We start from the raw sequence: 16,180 nt of genomic DNA, 5'->3' as shown, positions 1-16,180 counted from the left end.
CAGTGAGGAAAAATCAACAGCCATTTCTTACTTGAAAGTAATACATCCTTATATTAGCAGAAGATCTTCCATTTTAGGGTCTTAAACATTTAAAAATGTGACTGGATTAAGTCAGATACCCAACGATGCGGGAGAGTATGCACCTTAGTAGAAGCTGGAAGGAATCCTGGACGGCTTTACTCTCAGCATTCTCTTCCAAACAGTAGACTGGACTGTTTGCCCCAAAGAGAAAGATAATTCACTCTTAGAAATATATGTATCAATTTTGACTTGCTTATAAATACTTTATTTAGTACAGTGAGTAACTTTATTTACAGGAACCCAGTACCATGGAAGATAATTAGTAAGCATGATTCACTTAGGTAAGGGCTTGCAAGACCCTTTTATCATCGCTGTATCCGTAACTTAGGACAGGAGCCAAATAATATAAATGTCAGTAACTATAGATATATATTTATATTAACAATGAAGTCCACTTTAGGAAGAGCTAAGTCTATATTTGTAATGACCTCATACAGCAAAAATTACGTTCACTAATCTGTCCTGTGTACATCCCCATTGGACGAATTGATATATTGCCATGAGCCATCAGTAGCAGGAAAGCCTGAAACTGAGTTTAAGTCAGAGACATCAGAGTTTGAACTTACATGTACTTTATGTTTTAAGTTAAAAGTCTTCAGATGCCGCTAGACCATGCATATAATAAGTTCACCATATAAAACAATCTTACAGTTGGAAATGCTGTGTGAATTTTGAAAGAGGGCTTTAAACTCCACAGTCTAATAAAACAAGGCACTCTTTAAGCAAATCAGTTACATTATTCTGATATTCTTAAGGGTATACTGGCAATTGAATTTTGTGATTGCATATCTGTAAAGTGTTATTTTGTCACCAATATAAACACGAATATTTTTAGGTTCAGATACTGCCATCTTTAACAAGAAAAAATTCCTTAATTTTGCAAATACTTAAAAATATAAAATCATATGGAACTTACCCTCCAGAGTAAAAGAATATTTTCTTCACAGATGCTTTTACAGAGCTTGTATTAACATGTTGCCACTGTTCGCTAGTCACCATAATAAATGTTCAGATTAGAGGATGGGACAGCACAGTTTGGTGCTGTTTGAAAACAGCAGATAGAAGTAGCAACTGCACTGCTTTAAACTTAGGGAACAAAAAAGACCCATTGGATAGGAATTAAAAAACAAAACAAAACAACCAAACAAAAACCCAAGCTAACTCAATTGACCAAAATGCTCTTACCTAATGCAGAGGTACACATTTATAATGCCATCATTTATGCTTCTGAACATACGTCATGTCTTATAATAATATGTTTTTGTTAAATCACCACCACATCTTTTCAATCAGAATTCACTTCAAAAAATTCTGCAGAGAAAGTCAGCTTGTCTTCTTTCCTGTCTGAGATAAGAAATCATCAAAACATATTAAATGTTTTCTACTCATAGCTGACTATTTATTTTCTTGTAGCCATTTTTAAAATTTCATTTGTCAAAGGAACATTTTTTTTAACAATGTAGCTGGGCTTGGGTATGGTTTCTGAAAGCAGTCCTATGCAGAATTTAGTAAAAACAATGCTCTGGAATAATTCATTACAATGAAAAATGGAAACTTTATTCTAGCCTTTATTAATTATTTAATTAAAGTAAGTTTAAATTTGCAGAAGAAAGTAGTTTTATGCCCAAGTGAATAAACAGCATGTTTAATGTTTTTGATGGCATTATCCACACATAATACCTTAATAATTGCATTGAAATACTTTTTAAAGACGTGTCCAGTAGCAAATCCTATGTCATTAGAGTATCTGCCACCAGGAAATGAGTTACTTACTATGAGAGAAGTATGTCTGATATCCTTGTGAAGTTCCCGTAACCTCTGAATGAGGCTGTAATTTAGAGAAGGGATCCACGACTGATTTATCTTCCATGTATTTTGCACCTACCCACAGAGCAGATGCTTGGGCTTCACTGAAATAATGGAGGAGCATTTACTTGAACCATTTTCTCCGTGTGTCTTCAGGGGAAGTCTACAACCTAGAGTTTCAAAGGATTTTGGTGAATGATATATGATCGATGGGAAGGAGTAATTTCAGCTAATATGTCTGGATGTTTGTGATGATTGTTTCTAATAGAAATTTTGACATTAGCCATTGTTTCAAAGAGCTGAGAGAAAGTAAGATATGGAGTGAGAACTGAAAGGCACACATTAAAGGGATCTCCTCTTGAAGTTGTCTTTTTAATTTAAGGACTAGCAGCACAGTATGAGAAAATGGAGGGTTACAAAAATAAAGAGGAAGAGCAGCCTGGTGACTTGTGTCTGGCAGAAATGCCTCTATCACATTTGATTTGAAATTTACATAGATGCCAGTAGTTATGACACAACTGTCACTCTAAGTTCACTTAACTGGACATGAAACAATAATGACAAACAATCAGAATGACAGTTCTTCTATTCTGCAGTTAGGTTCTTCATATCTCAATTTTGCAACATTCCTTCTGTTCGCTCCGCCAGACAAACGCGCTTCTGTTATTATGATTTCTCTGTTTGACTCAGTGCAGCCTTGCTTTCAGGAAGAGTTGTACAAGTTTCTAAGCTTTCTATTCAGCTTTTTTTGTCATACCATTTATCAAAGCAAGGGTTTCTCAGTAAGTTTTTAACTCTTTAATAGTTATTTTGCTGATGTAATCCATTATTTAAAAACATTTTCTTGCATAAGACTATTACATTATTTTTCATACAAAAATATAGCCCTCTACTTTTCTTAAGTTGTTTTTCAGAACTGGAGTGACTACTGAACTCCATGACCATAACTCTTTTTATCATTCTACTATAATTCAGTAGCTTTTGCTGTCTTATAAACAATCTTACAATTAAGAGCTAATGTTAATGGAATAGATTGTTGTCATAGGATAATGGTTTCCTGCTGCTAGATAAATGCTGTGACAATGCTAGGACATTTATTGAAAGTAATAGTGAAGACAAAGCTAAGAGATTTATTTTTAAAGCAGGTGTCAGAGATCCAGTGACACCATTCTGTAACAATTGTTTTATTTCTATTTTACTAAAAGACTGATGAAGACGGAAGCGTTTTGCCTGATGTATGCAAGTGCAGCAAAGTGACAGTGGCTCATTTCACTGTTACTGAATAAGCTGCGTTGCACTTGGCTCAGGAAGAGATTTATTGTGCGACTCACCCAATCAGAAAGCAGCTTATCCATTAACTACAGCTTTAAAATATGTTGTATTTCTATGAACAAGATGGGTTTTGATGCTTTCTTTTGCAGAAGCAGTTAGGCATATCCCAGAGGAGGAGGGAAAATACCCTGCAGTGCCTGTTGCCCTGGTCCACCCAGAAGCTCCTCTGTCCTCCACGCCACAGGCTGAGGAGGTCAAACCTGTCCATAGCATGTTCCCCTTCCTCCCAAACCAATGGTTCCTTGTCTCCCTTCTGCAGTACAGGGTGTTGCCTCAGCATTAGCAGAGCAGAAATGGCAGCATTGTTCTCACCAGCATTGCTGAGCAGGGCATGTAGAGGGGAGTTCTTGACTAGTTTATTGTTTCCTCTGTCTTTGAGTTCACAGGATCTCAAGTTAAGAAAAATAAGCCCTCTTCCTTTTCCATGACTCTTAAAACTGCTCACCCCTGCACACTCCAACAGAGAACTGTGAAAAGCAAAGCTTGTAAAGTGTCCTAGGCTCTCTATCTGCTCTTGTGGAATTGCAATAAAACACGTTGATTACCCCAAATATCTAGTTCCTACAGAAAGGGAGCAGACTGCCAGAGGTGCATAGAGTCCATTCAATTCAACAAGCTTTCTCCGGACAGGTACGCCCCAATTGCCTGGCTCAGGCCTCAACATATTTTTTGCCTGTTCTTTTGATCTGTACAGCACCTATTCCAAGTGGCAGTATTGTAGCTGTGATAGTTTAAAGATATCCCAAAAATAATAAAAAAATATGATTCCTTCCCACAAGCTCTGATCATTCCAAAACATCTTTAAAGTTCTGCTGTAAAACAGCATAATGACTTTATATGACCATAATGTCCCTGCTAGGATTTCCTTAAGAAACAAACTAATTTTATTAGTAAGACCCAAAGACCTTGATATCAAACCAGCAATTCATGGTTCCAGGGACTTACTCTCTAGCTGCTCGCAGCAGAGCTCTGCATTAACTTCTAAGGCCAGAGCTTGAAAGCAGTAAACAACTTTAACCTTCACTTGACCCCAGACATCTAACAAATAGGAGTTCAGTAAATGCATGAATTTCACTTTAACCCATGTGCAGGCACTCTAAGAACTTATTCACTCTTCATCTTCTGAGTTTTAAGAAAATTTTTCTTCCAATAAATGGGCATGTGTTACAGCACCAGAGCCAAAGAACCACCAGATGATGATGGTCCTCTGCTGAGCCTAGCTCTTCATGAAATGCAAGCACTGAAGGCATCATAGAGAAAAGCAGAAATGGGAGAGAGAGACCTGTAAACCAGACAGGATGAATCCTGGCAACTCTTGAGGTCCATGAGATCATCTGAAGAGCACATGGGCTGCAGAGCTCCAGCAAATACATACTCTTCCAACTAGATCCCTGTGGCTGCAGTGCATTAGACTTGGTCTTCTAATGCATCTACCTTCCAGTATCGGCCTCCTATCTGAAGTCTAGGATTCACAGGAAAGTTATAGGGGATGGAGAATTTCCACATCTTTAAAACATTGGAGTTACTTAAGTGCCTCCAAGGATGTGACTGAAAGTACTGTAAAGTCCTATTATTTTATCCAAATATTTGGTATATCTATTTAAAGTCACAACTCTGGAATCACGCTCTTTATACAAGTCTGCTTTCAATTTTTTTTTAGTGGGAATTTTTAGTTTTCCTGGTTAGGTAAAAACATTAACTCTTACAGATCAACCAGAAACAAATAAAAATATTTTCTTCCCATTTGCTATTTTATTTAAAAGTTCATTCTTCAATTGACATAATAAATGGCGAGGAGTTGTGATTTCTGCATTTTTTGGGATTGCAGCAGAGTAAGCAGATGTCTTCTTACCACATACAGAATGTGCTCAAAGAATCCTCCTCGATTCAAGGAATTACTACACCAATAGTGTACACCAAGCTGATAGGCTTCTCCATATCATACAGGACTGCACACAATCAATCACTATTTAACTTCCATACCACATATTGCCCCCACAGAGGGAGAGAATTCCCCATGTCAGGTATCCTATTTTAAACCAAATCCCCAGCCTCTTGCAGCTCTTTTGACTAAGGCTATGCATATCCTGGCTGGATCTGGCCCAGATGCTTTATTTCTACTGCATGAGATGATTAATTATGTGGTTTCTTTCTGTTTGTCTGATAGACGCTGAGGTAAGAGAGTGATGGTTGCTTAGAGCACTATTATTAAAAAGCTGCTTTTGATAGCCCTGAACAGGCTCGAGTTGTGTGCTACAACTAATCATAAAGCTGCTTACTTGGAAATGTAATGCTTGTTAATACTATACTGTACTTTTATAAGTAAACTCATTTTTGATTGGCTAGCATTTAAGTATAATCAGTAATTAAGGGTCAGCCATCCAGTAAACTCATTAGTTTACACCAATTACATTTGGTATAGTAACTAATGATTCCAAGGATCAAGCCATTTATTTCTAAGCTTTCAAAGTATAATTATTGTGTAAATCAGATAGAGTGTAAATCTTTTCCATACGTTTTGGTTGGTAATTGAGAAATAAAATGGTTTCCAAATGTATTCTCTGTCCAGTTTTTGTTCTGCAGTAGATCTCTCGGGGGACTCTTTAAAGTATATGGAAAAGGTGATGTCAACAGAAGTGTACGCTGGGCAAACTGAGACAGGATTAATTAATAGAGATGAAAGAGAAAAGCCAGCCCCTTGCAAATCATGGTCCAGGCCTCAGCTTGGACATCACACCTTAAATGACAGTTTACAATCCTGAGCGTGAGTCACGCGGATTGACAAGTATTCAAAACAGAAGAGAATTAAAAATCCTTTATGTTTAATGTATAAAGGCTTTTCCAATATGCAGTCTTTAAGATGGTGTAATCTCTGGAGCATTTTGCTTTGAAGTTTAATATGTAGTTCCTCACATCCACATAACATTTTCAACACGTTAAACAAATTAGTCTCTGGTTACAGAAGTTTTTAGACGTTTACAAGTTGCCATTTAACTAAATTTAATATGTGCCAGCGAAGTTGCTCATGCACTTGTTCATTTAGAAAAATGCACTTTTGGAATGATTAATAAATAAACCAGCCTTTCCTATCCCTTCAACTTTGGTGTTTATTTGAAAGCAATCTACTTTAAAAAGACATTAATATCCCTAGAATTATTATTAGAATAATTGCTTTTACTCTTCTTGGAACACACATTTTTTCTCATTTCCCTTCAGCAAAGACAGCTTTCGACTCAGATATAAACTTCCTATTATTATTCTCCACTCCCCACCCCAAAAATGAAGAATAGGAATTATATACTTTTCACTAAGGAATAATTAATTTGTCTCGAGTATTAGAACAGAGAATTGTAGAATGACTTTGAATGGTAGTCTCTAAGGAGTAGCATTGTTTGTTCTCTTCGGTCTTTAATGAGCTTTAGTAAATGGCCAGGAAAAATTACCTTCTTTCTGTAATATGAGAGAAGCGAAGAATGAAGGAAGCTATAGAATCGCTAGGAGAAAAGGCAGCAGCCAAACACACACACACAGCCCCAGTACCACATCACTTCCAATGGCTAGTGTTTTCCTTTGGAATTGAGCACTAGCGCTCCAGTTTTCCCATTACAGTTAAAACATATAACATCCCTAATATTTTTGTAGGAGAGAAAATTCCTGGATGTCTCCCACACACTGACAGTGCCTGGCTTGTGTTGGGGGACAACTGCCTATAGCTGAACTCTGGAAATCATTCTGGCTTCCTCTGCTTTGGCATTGATTTTGTCTTTTAATACTCTTTAGTCTATTTTTGCTGTATTTCCACCTTTAAAAGCAATTTCCCTTATAGTGCCCCGGTCTGCTGCCCTGTCTTTTAGCAGACTTCTTTTCCTTCCACCTCATTTTCATTGTCACTCCTGTCCAGAACGCCAACTGAGGCAGCAGCAGCAGGTGCTTGTGTCAGCTAAGGATACAGACCTGTCACCATGGATAACGGGGGATGTCCAGAACCAACTTTTTCTTCCCTCCCTTCCAGCCTCCAGATATTTCCTCACAACACATTCCCACAGTTGGACCTACAGAAGCCAAGTGAGACCAGCGCAAGCTAAAAAGACCTGCTGGAAGTGTGGCTCTCTCCAATCCATCTCCTCGGAGCTGTTCCAGTTTGTATGGAATAATTAAACATAAACTGGATTGCCATGTGTGCTTGCTCTCAAAGCATTACTGAGGGCAAGAAACCTGGGTCCTGTTCCCCCTTTCCAGTGAACATTTCCATGTTTTGTATGAAGTGTTTCTTGGGGCAGGGCCTGACACTCCCACTATGTGGCTGACAAGTCCAGCACAAGCTTCCCACTGAAGGAAGGAGTCAGGACACAGTCCTTTCAGAACAGCTGATAATCCCTTGGGTAGAGTGCTAAATCAGGGGGTCGAGAGATTGAAGCCCAAATCGCCCTGGGCAGAGCTGAATACAAGCCTCCTGGATCTCAGATAATAGCGCCAGCCAGTAGGCTGGACCACAAAAGCATGTTAGAGGAAGAAGGGCACAGGAGCACAGAGGTGAGACGTGCAGAAGGCAGCAGCACTATCTGTCATTGTTCTGTGGGAAAGACCTGGCATGGGTGTCCCGTTCCTAGAAAGAGGCAGAGCAAGTGTGGTAAGCAGGTAAAGTAACGCACAGCATTGCAACACCTTTGTCTGATCATGGCTGCAGATCATGGGAGGTGTTCTCATGGCAGACATCAGATTGCTGGCTGGGGCTCAGGGTCACGAGCTACGTGAAGAGAGATGACGAGCCTGGGGAGAGCTGCCTGGACCCATCCCAGACAGTTAGGGAAAAGATAAAAGTAAAAAGCTGCTGCCAAAGTAAAAAATCATTTCCCTCTTTCATGGGCCCTCTTCAGTGCAATTGTTAGAGAAGAATAAATGGAGAAAGATGTTTGAAAGAGAGATAGGAGACAGAGAGGACAGGACTAGTAAGTAAGGCAGAAACACTGGAAAGAAGACAAAGAGGAAGAAACATAAGAAAGCAACAGGAGGATTGGAAGAACAAAAGGGAAAAGGGAAAAAGCCATGGCAGACCAAATCACTTCTCCTCACATTGCCTCAATCTTCTGGCAATAAAATGATAACAGTAGGACAATCACGGAGCATTTCAGTGACTTTGAAGTCCGTAAATATTTAGGAGGCATTTAAGTGTCCCGTTGATCAGGACTGTGTTAGAAAGAAAACAATAGAACTTCAGAGACTGTTCTGACAAGTCTGAAGCACTGCTGTCAGGAGGTAACAAAGGAACAGGACTTAGGTGTTTAATTTCTTGTGTCTAACCAAGTATTAAAATCCACACCCAAACTACTTATGCTTTTTAATAGTAGAAAAGATTGTGCCTATTTCAGACCAGCAAGAGCACATAGTTTAAAGCATGCAGCCGCTCTTTCTTCAGAAACAACCTACTGTGACTCCTATAATTTATTCCTCCCAAGATTCATTTGAACATCTGCAGTATCATTATTTGAGTTTGTTATACTATTAGCTTCAAAATTTTATAAGCCGTACAGTAGGATAGGAGACAAGTTGAAAAGTTAAGGAGGGTTAATTTAGAAGTTTTAAAGCAAAGCTATTTTTGAGTTATACAAGTGCAAAAAAGCATCTGAATCCAAACCTCCATGGTTACATTTAAATAACTCAGAAACTGCTGAAAGGATTTTCTTCAAACTTCACTCAAGACAAATCCCTCTGGGCTAAGACCAAGCATGAGAATTTAACTCAAAAGGTGATTGTTGTCTGAAGGGTTTTCTTTTTCCTTTTTTTTTCCCCTCCTTCTGCTTATTTTGTTTTCAGTGTTCTAAAAAAATAATAGCACTGAAAAATAAGGGCCTGGAGTGTAACTGTTTCATATCCATTTTATCATTAAAATAAGAAAAATGCTGTTCGTAAACTACCTTTTTATTAAAACCAGACCCCCTGCTCTGCCTCTAGCCATTACCAGCAGCCTTAGTACCCACCTCTAGCAGGCATTTGCTGTAACTGGGTGGCTCAACAGAGAAGCACGGAGCTGTACTCCCAGCTCCATCTGCAGCTTCTTTGCATGCCTCAGCAGTTCGGTGCAGCTCTAATACTACCCTAAATGGACAACTGAAGATTCCCCTTAGCAGGAAGTCTTTGGAGAGCTGAGAACCAGCAGCTCTGCAGCACTCCTTCCTTTACTTCCCATCCTCAGTTCAAGGGAGGTGAAGCACACTCTATACCTGCAGGCTGACCTAAACTAGGTTTTAATTTCTCACCAGTACACGATTTGGAAAGCAGAAAGGTAGCTTGAAGTCATGCTTTTCTCAGCTCACTGACTGCGGACTCCATGCATCTGGCAATCTCATTCATTTTTCCTCCTTACAGTCGAGACCAGGAGACTTACCTCCTAGTCCTGTAGCTGCAGAAACTCCTCTAAAGGAAGAATCTGAACAATGAAGATGGAAACTTCTGTTTTACTTCTCAAAGTCTTTGAGGTCCTCTTTAAAAGCAACATCATGGGTCCTGGTAGCATGGTTGTCTGGATTAAAAAATAAATAAATACATAAATAAAAGCAGCAGCAGAAGAAGAGCAAGAACAAGACCAAGAGAGTGTTTTTTTTTTGTTGTTTTGTTTTGTTTTGTTTCTTTTTTTTTTCTGTTCAACTCTCTCCCACATTTTGTTTTGTTTTCTACAGATTGTCCCAGGGCAAACAAGAGCCTTTCCCACCCCTTTCCTTTCCTCCTATCCAGCCTTGTTTCTGATTCTGGCATCACCTCCCACAGTTACTCACTCATTTGTTTGTTTGTTTTTCCATTTGCAACTTTTGCCCCCTCCAAAGAGCTGGCTTGCCAGCGAAATTACAGTAACTTATTTCATTTCAAATGCATTCAGAAAGGCATTTGAATTGTTCCTTTTCATTTAGAGCAACATCTAAATTTGGAACTTGTAAAAAAAATGATGGGGAAGATTTGGAATATGTTTGCTAGAATAATTCATTACACTTAACCCAAGCAACTCAGATATATGCGGAAACAGCTTCCCTTGTCTATCCTTCACATCCATGACCTGGACTAAAAGCTACTTTGGGCAATGTCCAACTCATTGTTTGTGGCCCTAACACAATGCGGCTTGCAAGCTGCAGCAGTACTGTAATACCTAGGGATTTGTTTCAGGAGACCCTGATTTGGGAAACAAAAAACATGTTTCCTGATGACTGCTGACACTGAACGGTGGGAAGTATGGCTGAAATGGGCATAGAGAGGAGCATCAGGAAGCTGAAGTCTAGGGCTCAGTTCTTATTTGTTCTCATTTTGGGGAAGTCTACTCCAGCAAAACAGCCTTGAAGTTAGTAACAAGTCATGGCAGCTTACAGAGGGGCGAGCAGCTTCTGGAAGCTCCCTGCTGTACACACTACTGCAGCAGGCAAAGCCTGGCAAAACTTGAACAAACGGAGAAAGTTTTTAAAATAGAATCATAATATTTAAATAATCAAGAAGCTTTTCCATTCATAAATGTCCCATCTGCTCTCCACTACCAAACTTCTGGGGTATCATTTTTCAGTCAGCACATGGCACTCAGCACTTTAAGCTGTCTGCTACTATCTCATTCATACAGCTTTTTCATTGTGGGTCAATATTATCTGACTAGGTTCAGATTAAATCTTAATACACTGTTCACCTGGAAAACACCAACTCCAAGCATATTGAAAAGCTGCAAATATAAACAGTGCAGTTTCCATGGATGATGACATTAAAATGTATCCCAGAAGCAAAACTAGCAGGAAAAAGAAGAATGTAAAGTTATGGTCACAAAAGAGAATGTCCTTCATTTTCAGTTGATTTTATGTTAGAGGACAAATGAATGTGACAAAGAGAGGAGACGCCTGTCTGTCCCCTTACTCCTGGATCTGTGTCAAAGAAGATTTTGCATCAGTCGTGATAAATTTAGGCAGAGACATAGCAGATCCAAATATTGTACAGGAAGATGTGAAATGAGGAAGAGTTCAGTGCAGTTCAAGGATGGCAGGGTATAATGAAGGCAAATGGAAAGCAAGAGCTGAAACAGAAAGAGCTGAGCTGAAGGAACCTGATATGAAGACACTAGTTTAATTAATAAAGACAGGCAGGCCAAGCTGAACAGAGAAGACTCATTTAAGATGTCAAAATACATCTTTAGTTGTGGCCACTAAGGTAAAAATAAAGGCAATATATGTAGAAAAAAACATGAAAGTTCAGGAGTACAAGACTGGGTTCAAGGATGGGAGTGGTGAGAAAATCTGAGGCCACGGAGAAGCTCTTTTGGGAAGTGACAGCTCTGTCTATAGTGTTTGTTGTTGCCTTCCATGTACCCAACATACTGTTCCATTGGTGAGAGGGATCACAAAGTGCCTCCTAATCTCTTTCAAGCTAAGTCAGCCAGATTCGTTTCACCTGGTGATGAACATGGATATGAGCTAACCAGGCTGGCTTTACTTGTAGTGCATTAGGGAATGCTTGCTTGGCCTCCTCTGATGGCAGAGATATGGGGAGGGACCAGGCAAGCAGCAAAATGTACAATTTTCAGCTAGTAATTGGTGGCTAGGCACTGAGGCGGAAAGTTGTTTGGTCTAGGAGAACACATGAACATGTAAGACTGGAACTGATCCAGACACATGGAAGAATGCAAATGTCAAAAAGTAAAAGTTATCAGCAACACTGAGTTCAAGAAAAGTTGATCTTTCTGCATCTCATTGCTATGAGTAAGGAGAACTTTTAATATCTTTGGTACTGGTGCAAGGATAATTTCTGCAGAAGTACGGCTATGTACTTGGGAGAAATAACAGTTACTGGTTGGTTAATAAGTAGCAGGAACCACAACAGAAGAGGCTCATGGTTTTACTGTCTCTGGTCCAGTAGAAAACTGTAATCTATGCTACTTAAGCTTCATATATCCAGCATTTGCAAATGCCAAGTAATCAAAAATTTTACCAACATAAAAGTGAGTAAAGTTGAAGTGCAATTGCTCATAAGGGATCACTAGGACAATATACAGTGGCTTTCACTTCAGGGTAACAGCCTACTTCCCATGTTCCTTTAGGGACTTGCACTGAGTGAATTTGTACTGTTAGGAAGTGCGTCAAAAACTGAGCTTGCATACAGGTAATTTACCTCTATGAGCCAGAGTGCTTCTGTTCTCCAGGGTAGGTACATCACAGGAAGGTTGCTCTCCTTCAACTATTGCTGTAACAACTGAAAGAGAGGGAACAAGAATTTTGGCTCTAAAAGCGGATACATTTGAGAAACGTTAAAATAACCTCTTAAACTGGAGCACAGAAATATTCTTAGTAACCCTCTCTGTGGTGCTCCCTGTAATTATAGCTGAGAATAATCACAGATCAACTTTTTGTAAGAGATGCCACCCCTTCTGTGCTCTTAGAGGGACTGCAGTTCTAAAATCTTTGCAATTACTTTTATATCTATGTTACCATTTAGATTCAGGATTTTAATATCTGACACAGTAGGCCTCACACTGTTTAGTTCTCCACCATCTATCTCCTTACTTTGGGTGCCTGTCATTCACATTTCTGCAAAGTTCAGCTGAAACCAGTAAGTACCCTGTTCATGTTACTGGTGCCTTGCACTGCAAATAGTAAGAAGCAGAATTTGCAATCCAGCTCATTCACAGAACATTCTTATACAGCACATAATTTTCCAACAGCTAAATTAATCTCGCTTCACAATGTGGGGCTGTGTACATGTGGTTTCTGATACAAAAGGCTCCAGTGAAATCAATGGTATAAGCATCATATTAACTCAGACCCAGCTCTTTCAGGTCCATGAAGCGTAGTCATGTGCTTTCTAATTTAGAACTCAAATGTAAGCAAGAATCTCAGCTCTGCTTTTTAAACAGTGTGAAGTTTCAATCCAATTTACCTTGCATAGATGAAAACATAAATCAGTAGCTGGTCTCCACTCCACATACTAATTTAATGAGCTGGGGATTTGACCACATGTGTATATACACTCTGGGAACTGCAGACCTTTTCCTCCATACTGCATTCAGTTTGGATGTGTGCCAAACAACTATGTATGAGCTAAAGGGAGGAGGGAAAGGCAGTCCAGCACACCAGCTTGCACCAGGGTCTAGAACAAGGGTGTGAGACAAAGGTCAGGAGTCGAGCATGATCCATACCATCCCACTGACGAGCAGTCAATGCATATGCTGCTGTAAGCAACACAACAGCCCAGGCAGCTGCCCTGGGACATGCCCCAGGACAATGTCTGGGGTCACCACTGCACAGCTGTAAGGGCTTTATCCACCCCTCCCCACAGTAAGGAGGGACTCCAGTCCAAACACAGATGACCTCCTGGAAGAAAGCTCCAAGAAGAAGGTGACAGAAATGCATCTACAGACCTACGTTTGGCTCACTGCCTGGTGTACTACAAAACAAAGGGCCTTTGGGGGCTTCAAAGAAGGTGTGTAATGATGAGTTCATCAGAATGCAAAATGAAGTTGATAGTAAAAAGACTGAGGATAAATATTCATGCACAAACATCAAGTGATTTCTGGCACCATTCACATTGCATGACTTTTGTTGACCTGACAGGACTGTGACCTGAAATAGAGACGCCAAAACAGCAGCGACTCCTCAACTTCTGTCTCCTCTTTGCCTTGTCCCAAAGACTATTGACCCAGAGAGATGAAGTCTTGCACTTATCATTCTCAGACCTCATGCATCTGTGGGCTGAGTCCATTCATAAACAGCTCCCTTCCGCTGGACTAATCCAAACCAACTCTACACTCATCCAGGCAACAGCACAACAGATCCCAAGCTGTTTTTCTGTTTGTGCAAAGTACTGAAAACAGACAGATGTTCTGTGAGCAGGGAATCTCTGAAATGGGACTACCTATACCAAGGTATCTTTGGCATCATAGAGAAGGTTGAGGTAAAGGTGGGAAAAAAGCAGAATAAAGCTAGTGAATAGAGGTGGGGTACAGAAAAAGAGAAAATGCTTTTGGAACATTAACTCATCATCCAGTAAAAAAGCAGATTGCAAGACATGTCATTCAAATAGCACTACTGGTCCCCTCTGATTACACTCCTCCTTATCTACCACCAGAAGAATTAATCTAGGCTATATTTTGCTTAGGTGCCAAAGGAAAAAGGAATTTATATTAACCATGACCGTGAATCTGAGCAACAGAGTTATTAATGATCTTTACACTTTATTTTAAAAGTGTGTTTATCTTAGCTTATCAGATCAAGCTCATTCAAAAACCAAAAATCAGAAGTCCTGCGATTTGAGAACAAGTAACACTGAGAGTGGAAATTCAGCACATCCCCAGCCTATGGGATGGGAGAGTCATCTGCTATCAACATTTAGGAAATGTACTTTGGGTGGAAAGTTTCCTTGCAGCCTCAGGCTTTGTTATAGTAACTCAGCTTAGCTCTTAATTAAGCTCTTGTTCTATCTGTAACTCTAGTTCAGAGCACCTCACATCTAGGCCTTGCCAAGGGACATAGCATACCGTCCTCTAAAATGGGGTAGTCCTCTATGCAGGGATCTCTTGGTGGAGTCACGTTAGAATCAAAAGATGTTCACACAGACACAGGAACCCCTGCTGTCAGGTCCCAGATCATAGCATTAATAATGTCCATCCAGAATACACAAACAGATGGGTTTTCTTCCTAGAAGAAAAGCCAGCAGAAACAAACCGATTATATTTCTTTTTCTCTCTCTCTTAGATATTCAGGGGTGTCATTTATTTTTGCATATATTTTATTGTGCAAGGTCACATTGGACCAAACAGTGCAAGTAACCCTCTCATTCCGCTTGCATTTGGCTTCTTATTAGAAATGTTATCAGAAGGTAAACAATGCACAGGAGGGTCTGCTGTGGAATAACAAGGTTTTAATACCGTACCACATCGACAGCTCAAAAATGCTTTAATAGGTTAAAACTATTTTTGGTAATTACAAAGAAGGTGAAAGGAAAAGTGTTTCCTCAAGCTGACAACATACATTTTATACAGAAAGAGACAAGATATGAGACCATGAAAATTGCACAGACACAAATATTTGAGATGTAACTGAGAGGCAGAAAAATATATTAAAATGATCATTGATTGAGCAACGCGGAAAGAATTCTCTCAGTAGAAGAAAACAGGCTGTTGTAGGTCTCTACGAAAGCACAATGGACCCCACTTTTGTGACAATGCTTCCATCTGGAATTTTGAAGCTACTTCTGGATACTTTTGGAACTAGATAATCTTCAAGGTCCCTTCCAACCCAAGCCATTCTATGATATTTATGACTGAGTCCTTTGATTTAGCCATCATTGCCTTTTTACAAATAGAGAAATAAGCTTCCCAGGATGACAGAGACTTTCCTAAAGTCAAAGAGTGAGTCAGTGGCAAAGAGAAAAGCAGTCTAGTTCTCCTCAACCTTACTCTCAATCAACCACACCAATACATTGTACAACCATGAAAAATGATCTTTTCCCTATGAAAAGGTAGATTCTGTGAGGAAAATAACAAGCTCCACCTGTCTATGCAGCTGGTATTAGCAATAGTGAAAATTTCATTCTGCAGAAAAAAATGCAGATATAGCACTTGTAAAAAAACCTCCAAATTCATGTGCATATCAGAAATTGCCAGAGCGCTTTCAACAGCTGCAACTACCACACACTTTCAGCAAGTAATTTTAACTCATCAGGTCAGACTTGGATAGACAGCAAAGCCCAGATGGCTTGGTTGTAAATAAAGCCCTGGTATGACACATGGGGTGAGGAAACATGAGGTTAGGGCCCTGCAGATTTGCACCGGCCCCAGGTTAAGGCTGGGCATGCCAGCATGGCAGCCCCACCACCCTCCCGCCCTGCTGTTAAGTGGAAGAAGCTGTGGGAACGGGCGCACGTGTGAGTGTTTAAATACTCGTCGTTGGGGACTACAGGAAAGCCTACAATAGACATTTAGCCTTGGGATGTTTTCTCTACTCTA

General features: G+C 39.8%; 1 long non-coding RNA gene across 3 annotated transcripts in view; it reads right to left on the bottom strand.

The window, feature by feature from the left end:
• Positions 1-997: 997 nt before the first annotated feature.
• Positions 998-16,180, bottom strand: part of LOC116491668 — a 44,179-nt gene continuing 28,996 nt past the window's right edge. For 2 of the 3 annotated variants that reach the window (XR_004253511.1, XR_004253512.1), the window contains 4 exons: positions 12,349-12,429; positions 9,605-9,739; positions 1,855-2,057; positions 998-1,425 (listed from right to left, as the gene is read on the bottom strand). This is a non-coding gene — a long non-coding RNA (uncharacterized LOC116491668). Of the gene's footprint in view, positions 1,426-1,854; positions 2,058-9,604; positions 9,740-12,348; positions 12,430-14,710; positions 14,785-16,180 lie in introns of those variants that run through there. The other variant, XR_004253513.1, reaches the window with a different exon arrangement.

This window comes from Aythya fuligula, chromosome 8 (genome assembly GCF_009819795.1).
Source record: "Aythya fuligula isolate bAytFul2 chromosome 8, bAytFul2.pri, whole genome shotgun sequence".
NCBI lineage: Eukaryota > Metazoa > Chordata > Aves > Anseriformes > Anatidae > Aythya > Aythya fuligula.
The sequence above is the reverse complement of the archived record's forward strand: the minus strand, read 5'-3'. Positions and strand labels throughout refer to the sequence as shown.